This window comes from Gadus morhua, chromosome 23 (assembly GCF_902167405.1).
Source record: "Gadus morhua chromosome 23, gadMor3.0, whole genome shotgun sequence".
In the NCBI taxonomy this organism is placed as follows: domain Eukaryota; kingdom Metazoa; phylum Chordata; class Actinopteri; order Gadiformes; family Gadidae; genus Gadus; species Gadus morhua.
Window position 1 is genome coordinate 5,732,071 of NC_044070.1, and position 7,591 is coordinate 5,739,661.

The 7,591-nt window shown below is 47.4% G+C and overlaps 1 long non-coding RNA gene across 1 annotated transcript; it reads left to right on the top strand.

Annotated features, from left to right (window-relative positions):
* Positions 1 to 489: 489 nt before the first annotated feature.
* On the top strand, positions 490 to 2,573 carry LOC115537438 (uncharacterized). The gene is made up of 2 exons (XR_003974803.1): positions 490 to 628; positions 1,800 to 2,573. It is a non-coding gene; the product is annotated as an uncharacterized LOC115537438 (long non-coding RNA).
* Positions 2,574 to 7,591: the final 5,018 nt, after the last annotated feature.

Below are 7,591 nucleotides of genomic sequence, written 5' to 3' on the forward strand. Positions count from 1 at the left end.
ACGAAACGACACTCGGTTAATGAAGCTTGTCGTGGAAGGGGAAAGAGAGACAGGCAGAGAGAGAGACAGGCAGAGTGTCGCGAATGAGGAAGAGACTCGGCTCAAATTCCGCCGCTTGAGACGCTGCATGGATGAGCATCAGCTAAAGTAGGAAACACAAGGCAGGCGAAATGCCTCGCTCTCCGCCCTCCCAAAGTCAAACTAATCCTCGACAACTCTACTCCCCACTACTGTCAAAGTTGGGTTTACCAGCTACACACATCCGAACAACTCTTTAGAGACTCACTGGAGGATGAGGGAACAGGAGAGTAGGGGACGATAAATACGTTTGCCACTTACGTTTGACTTTGTTGGGGTTGGGTTGCTTACGCCGAGACATCGTCGTGATGATGATGATGGTAGTGATGTTGACTAGTGATGATGGACTAGTCGAAGAAAAAAAAAAAAAAGCTGTAAAGTTGTTCCGGAGAGAGGACGACTCAAAATGGCGTTTCGAAGGATGTGCAAAGTTCGACAAACTTTGTCGGCGTCTCCTCTTTCCTCAACCCTCTCTCCGGGAAACCGGATTAGGAAGACGAAGAGGAAAGAGACGTCGAGGGGAGACGAGAGGACGAAAAAAAAGATAGATGTATTTATTTTTTTAATTTGCTTTCCTCCCCGGGCTCCCAGCGCGCTGCTCTCTCTCCTCTCTCTCTCTCTCTCTGGCTCTCTCTCCTAAACCTGATAAGTAAAGCGCATCACGTGTCGGCTCCTGCCAGTCTCCTAGGGGATGTGGTGAGAGGCTGGCGAACTGGACTGTGGCCTGCAAGCATCTCTGTCTCTGGGCGCTGCTGGGAGGAGGAAAGGGAGGGGGAACGATTTTTTTTTTTATATTTTCGCAGTGTGTGTGTGTGTGTGTGTGTGTGTGTGTGTGTGTGTGTGTGTGTGTGTGTGTGTGTGTGTGTGTGTGTGTGTGTGTGTGTGTGTGTGTGTAGGGAGGGGGGGGTCTAACTGCGGGCTGCTGGTACCCTCGATCTGTCCCTTATTTTATCTTTCTCTCTCTATCTCTCTATCCTTCGCTCTCTCTCTCTCTCTCTCTCTCTCTCTCTCTCTCTCTCTCTCTCTCTCTCTCTCTCTCTCTCTCTCTCTCTCTCTCTCTCTCTCTCTCTCTCTCTCTCTCTCTCTCTCTCTCTCTCTCTCTCTCTCTCTCTCTCTCTCTCTCTCTCTCTCTCTCTCTCTCTCTCTCTCTCTCTCTCTCTCTCTCTCTCTCTCTCTCTTCTCTCTATCTCTCTCTCTCTCTATCTCTCTCTACACACTTCTTCCCGATCTCTCAATCCCAACGACGATCACAAAATAAGTTTTGTTCGAAATTAAAACTCTAGGGCAAATTCCATCACTTTTTTTTCTCGCGTGTTTACCTTTCGGACGCCACGCCACACTGTCGTGCGTTTCCGGGCGAGCCTCACCAAACACGAGTACCCGTCGCACTGCGAGAGTTCTTTGTAAAAGGCTGCGTTGCTCAAGTTATTAGCCATCGGGAGACCCACGAGGATGTGGTGTGCCTTAAAGGATATAAATAGGCGGACTTCACCACTTTAAACTTATGTGGACACGTTATGAGGACAAGATACTTGTGTTGAGCACGATGAAATGTGGGATCACGCGAAGGGAAAAACAAAACATACGATCGACGCTAAACTCATGCGCACTTTAAAGTTGTATTTTCTCACACTTCATTTCGACTCTGTTGCCCGCTGCTGCTGCTTACTGCCGGGCAGGCATATTAACTCTCTCACATTCCTCCATGCCCCCATCTCCAGATACAGACCCCTCCCAGCCCCATCTCATCAACCACTGGCGGAGAGGAGCAGACACCCAGCTCCCCTCCCATCCCCTCCCCTCGGGGCGCCGGCTGCAAGCAGAGCAGCAAGAGCCGGGCAGGAAGAGTCCCTCTCACCGGCTGCCTCCGCCTGTTGCTTGGCCTACCAGGATGAAGGAGGAGGCGGGGTGGAGTAAATGGGAAATGGTTTGGCCTCAAGCTCAACAAATAGGTCCTCTGCAAATGAATAAATAAATAGCTCGTCAGCTTGTAGGGGTATATACTTCTTTCTGGTTGGCTATTAAATCCATGAAATATAATTAGGCCTAATTAATGTTTGTTATTGAAAAATGGTCTTCGTTGTTTTGACTAAGACCCATTCACAGATGCTGTTGTTGGACTGGTAGAGAGTGTGTGTGTGTGTGTGTGTGTGTGTGTGTGTGTGTGTGTGTGTGTGTGTGTGTGTGTGTGTGTGTGTGTGTGTGTGTGTGTGCGTGTGTGTGTGTGTGTGTGTGTGTGTGTGTGTGTGTGTGTGTGTTTCTGCATTTGCAACCATCCAACCTTTATACTACAAATGCACTGAGACTTTAAACTCAATTCAGAGCTAAATTCTCCATTTTGTGTGTCCATCTCTACCCTCTCCCAGTGGAGGTTCCTTCCTACCTGCTTGTAAAACAGCTGTTTGCTTGTAAAACTGCAAATTTCCCGACCACGTAAGGCGGACATAGTTACATGCATATGAATGAAATTACATATTCTACTTCTGGTGATGTAAGCTTACTCTCCATTTTATGAAAGTCGTTATTTTCTTAAATATTTGATATTTTTGGTCACAACCATTCTCTGTAGACCCTGGTGTGTTAAAGCTGAAGTGTCTATGGGTTGATGGCATAGCGGAGAGGCTGCAGATTACTATGTATACCCCCCATCACCAGCCCCTTTCCCATGAGGTAGGAGAAGCTACGGTGGCCTGTAAGGGCATGTAAGGTGCCAAAACATCCAAGGCAAAGTCATGGTCTAGTCATGAGGTTTTGGTACATATTTGTGTATCATGAAGCCTCCATGAAAGAGGACCCAGTCATTTAAAGGGCTAATTTTAAGCAAACAAAACACAACCATTTTTATTTTCATGGGATTATGCAAACATGCTCATGAATATTATGCTTGAATTCTGCTTAATCCATTCTACTAGATTCCACTCAATTCAAAACACTACATCTTTAAGGGGGCAGTGATGAGGAGGATGGTGACAACCATATGTAATGGCATTACATTTCTAATCCTATCATTGTTTAAAAGTCCTTGAGGAGCGGCTGTAAATTCACATCATACAGGCATAGGCCAGCATTACGACCCCCTGCTAGGACCCTTTGAACCGGACTGGGTCTGGTCATCCAGATGCATGTTGACGTGCGTTCATCTTGTTTTGTTATTAAAGATCATTTCATAAAAACAAAGATAACTCATTATATGGTAGGCCTACACCAACTACTTACTTTTCATTGGCTCTAGGAAAGTTGTTGAAGATAATTACCGGAATAGCAATAATGATTAATTAAAAAATGGGGGGGGGGTAATGTTTTTTTCTAACGGTCAACAGACAACAAAAAGTTGCATCGCCTCTCGATTCCATTGACGGCCACGACAACGACGAAGTTGGCGAGTGTGTGATGTTATTTATTAGACCGTAACCATGGCTCCCAAGCCGTTGCCAAGGAGCAAACTATCGCTACTTCGGCAGCAACAAAAGGGTGGATTCATCCATGTCAGTGGAGGAGGCGAGGCATCTCTAACTCAAGATGGAGTTTAAACGTTGCCCTTGCAAAACGTGCGTTTGCGCACGCAAACCCCCTTTAAACGAGACGTCCCGATAGGCTACGCCGGATTCACCGTCCATAAGTCGACGCAGTTGTTGATGAAACGTTACAAGAGCTGGTTTCCTCCTCCTCCTCCTCCTCCTCTATTGGAGAGTTATCCAGGCAGGCAAACGGGGCAGTCACATGAGACCAACACCTGTCGGTAGTGTGGGGGATGACAAGCACATGGTGCTTGCGCTCTCTCTCTCTCTCTCTCTCTCTCTCTCTCTCTCTCTCTCTCTCTCTCTCTCTCTCTCTCTCTCTCTCTCTCTCTCTCTCATCTCTCTCTCTCTCTCTCTCTCTCTCTCTCTCTCTCTCTCTCTCTCTCTCTCTCTCTCTCTCTCTCTCTCTCTCTCTCTCTCTCTCTCTCTCTCTCTCTCTCTCTCTCTCTCTCTCTCTCTCTCTCTCTCTCTCTCTCTCTCTCTCTCTCTCTCTCCTCTCTCTCTCCCCCCCCCCCCCCCCCCCCCCCCCCCCCCCCCTCTGTCTCTCTCTCTTCTTCGCTGTTCGATGGGGTAAAAAAAAAAAAAAAAAGGAGAAGGAGGAACTCACTCGCCTATTTTCACTCTCCTCTCGCCATTCATACGCGCTAAAGCAGAAAACAGGGCGGGCGTTCAACTTTTTTTAATGATCAGCTCTTTTGGTGAAATCGCAAATAACGAACGAATGCGTGTTGTTTTTATTTTGAGAGAGAGTGAGTTAGACAAAGAGTGACAGAGACACAGAGGGAGAGAGAGAGATGTAGCAAGTTCGACGCTTCAACATGTGCTCCGGAGTCAGCACCGCCCAGAAGATAAGAAAGGGTGGGGGTTGTGGGGGGAGGGGATGGGGGCAGCAGCAGCAGCGGAGGAGCTTGGGAGGGCAGAAAACCTGTTTGTAATGGTGACGGATGATTTGTAGGGAGCAGTTGTTGCTGCATTCTCGGCCGTGTGTTGTTGGAGGTGGCAGAGAAAGTGTGAGGCGGCTCAAAGAAATTAGTTGTCCATGGAGGTGCAACAGCCTCCGAATATGCTGCGCAAACAGCTTTTAAACCTCACGCACACTGCTCAGTGCGTGTTTGGGGGTGGGTGTAGGCGAAGATAAGGGGGGGGGGGGGGGGGGGGGCAGAGAGATAGCGGAGCGGCGGGAGTAAGGTCCATTGAACATCAGCTATAGGCTTGCAGGGCGGACGCCTGAAGCTTCTTCTACCTCAGTGTAAAGGACTTAAAACACATGCCTCGCTCTGTAGTTGGACCAGTATTGAAACTAATCTGCCTCTGTGTAAACATACAGACTTGTTGTCTCATAGTTTAGGAGGAAATGTGTCCACCGGCGATTGCATTTCTTTCTCAAATAGATGTAGGCCTAACATATCCCAAATTTCCACTCTGGGAATAAAAAAAGTCATTTTATCTAACATGTTTTGTCCGGGCAGTGCATGCGTGCGTGTGTGTGGGTACATCTTTATGATGGTGGCTCATTTATATAACCATCCTACAGTTAGGCAGTAGCTGAGCACGGGGCTCTGCTGTGAACTTTGATCATAGTTTTGGAGATCAGAGGAGAGAGGAACAATGCCCCCCCCCCCCCCCCCCAGTTAAAGGGTTGAGCTGCTGTGCTGCCGGGGAACTGGATTCTCACCTTACCTGTTATGCTAGTGGGGGGGCGCGGGGGGACACATGCTCTATGTAGCTCTATCTATCTATCTATCTATCTATCTATCTATCTATCTATCTATCTGTCTGTCTGTCAGTCAGTCAGTCAGTCAGTCAGTCAGTCAGTCAGTCAGTCAGTCAGTCAGTCAGTCAGTCAGTCAGTCAGTCAGTCAGTCAGTCAGTCAGTCAGTCAGTCAGTCAGTCAGTCAGTCAGTCAGTCTGTCTGTCTGTCTGTCCTTCTGTCTGTCTGTCTGTCTGTCTGTCTGTCTGTCTGTCTGTCTGTCTGTCTGTCTGTCTGTCTGTCTGTCTGTCTATCTATCTATCTATCTATCTATCTATCTATCTATCTATCTATCTATCTATCTATCAATCTATCTATCTGTCTGTCTGTATGTCTTAAATCATGTAAAATATATCTTGCGCTCGGCTCATCCACCCCAAGGCTCATCCACCCCCAGGGTCGTCCACAACCAGGCTCCTCCACACCCAGGGTCGTCCACACCCAGGTCAAACCCTCCTCTCCAGCCTGGGCCTTGATTGGTACCTGGGCCGCAATCAGGGACCAATGTTGTACATTTGGGATGATGTGTATGTTTGTCGGTGTTTGTGTGTGTGTGTGTGTGTGTGTGTGTGTGTGTGTGTGTGTGTGTGTGTGTGTGTGTGTGTGTGTGTGTGTGTGTGTGTCTGTGTGTGAAAGTAAGGGAGATAGATAGGTTGGCATAGGAGAGAGAGAGAGAGAGAGAGAGAGAGAGAGAGAGAGAGAGAGAGAGAGAGAGAGAGAGAGAGAGAGAGAGAGAGAGAGGAAATACGAGTTGAAGGAAATTTAACGGACAGAGGAGTTGTTGCCTCGGACCTGACATGTATGTCTCTGAGGTGATTGTATAGTTGTGGCCAGCTTTACAAGCAGAAACAGAAGAGAGAGAGGAGAAGAGCCAGACAGATGAAGAGATAAAGTTAGAATATTTGAGCAGGAAGTTATACAGTGTTATCGCTGCTACACTGCCCGCGGGCAAAAGTGCCACTCCAATTGCTTCTCAAGTAGACAGGTTCCAGGTAGTTGTTCTGGGCAGTTTGTCGTGTACCATAACACTACAAGCCGGCGTTTCGCAGCACTAATAACGTTGTCAGGGCAATACTCATTTAAGCAAACCTGGAGAATAACAGTAGGATTAGGTTGGATAGATAGAGACTGAGAGAGGGGACTGGAGGAAAGAAACGAGGGAGGACGAAGAGGAGGAGTTGAAGAAAGGATGGAATGTGAGGAGGGAGAGAAGAGAAGGGGTGGAAGAGACAGAGAGAGGGAGTTTGCAGTGTGGCTTAGGTAACATGAATCCCCCTTGATCAGATGACTAGAGAGCCACATAGCTGACGATGCTGGAGTGCTTTTGGATTGGATGGACTGCCCGGTCCCTTTGCCTCTCCGTCATGGGTCTGTCCGTCCGTCTCGCCTGCCTTCTCCCCATCGCTCCACCTGGACGTCTCTCTGTCCTGTCTGTCTGCCTCGTGCCTTGTCTGTGGTCTTGTCTGATGGGTCTAGCCCTAGCACCTGTCTGTGGGTCTGTCATGTGTATTTCTGCTTGGCAATGCATGCAAGTTAAATATGTGGCTGTGCACGCAAACAAATTTGTCTCACCCATAATGTGAAATGTTTTTTTAATCTGCAAATTATTTTTTAATTTGAACACAACCAAATCAAAAGTTTTAATTTGTTTTATGTTGTAGTAGTCTAGTAGTAGGCTCAAAATGAATAATCTGAAACAGCTACGTAAACCAATCTAGCCTAATCATCATGTGGAGTAACAGTCATCTAGAAGCCGTCGGCCCATCAGAACCATTCAGTCAGAACCCCTCAAAAAGAACAACAGTCAACGAGAACCAGTCGGCAGGAACCAATCAGAACTAGTCAGTAAAACCAAGTCAGTCAGAACCAATCAGTAGGAACCACTCAGTCAGAACTAGTCAACCCGAAACAGTCAGGGAGAAAACCGTTAGAACCAGTCAGAACCATGTCACTCAGAGCATGTCAGTCAGAACTAGCAAGTCAAAACCAGTCAGTAAGAACTAGGAAAAAAAAGGAAAAAGTCTGTCAGAACCAATCAGTAGGAACCACACAGTCAGAAATAATCAGCCCAAAACACTTACACCCAGTCAGAGCCAGAGAGAAATATGTATATCGTGGAGAGAGGGTAGGAGATGGAGGCTGGAGGCAGAGAGCTATGTTCCATTTGTTATGGAATGTTTAACTTTCACATGCATGTGTTCATAGTATGTGCAGCTGTATAGCACAACTGTATAATGGCCGCCTT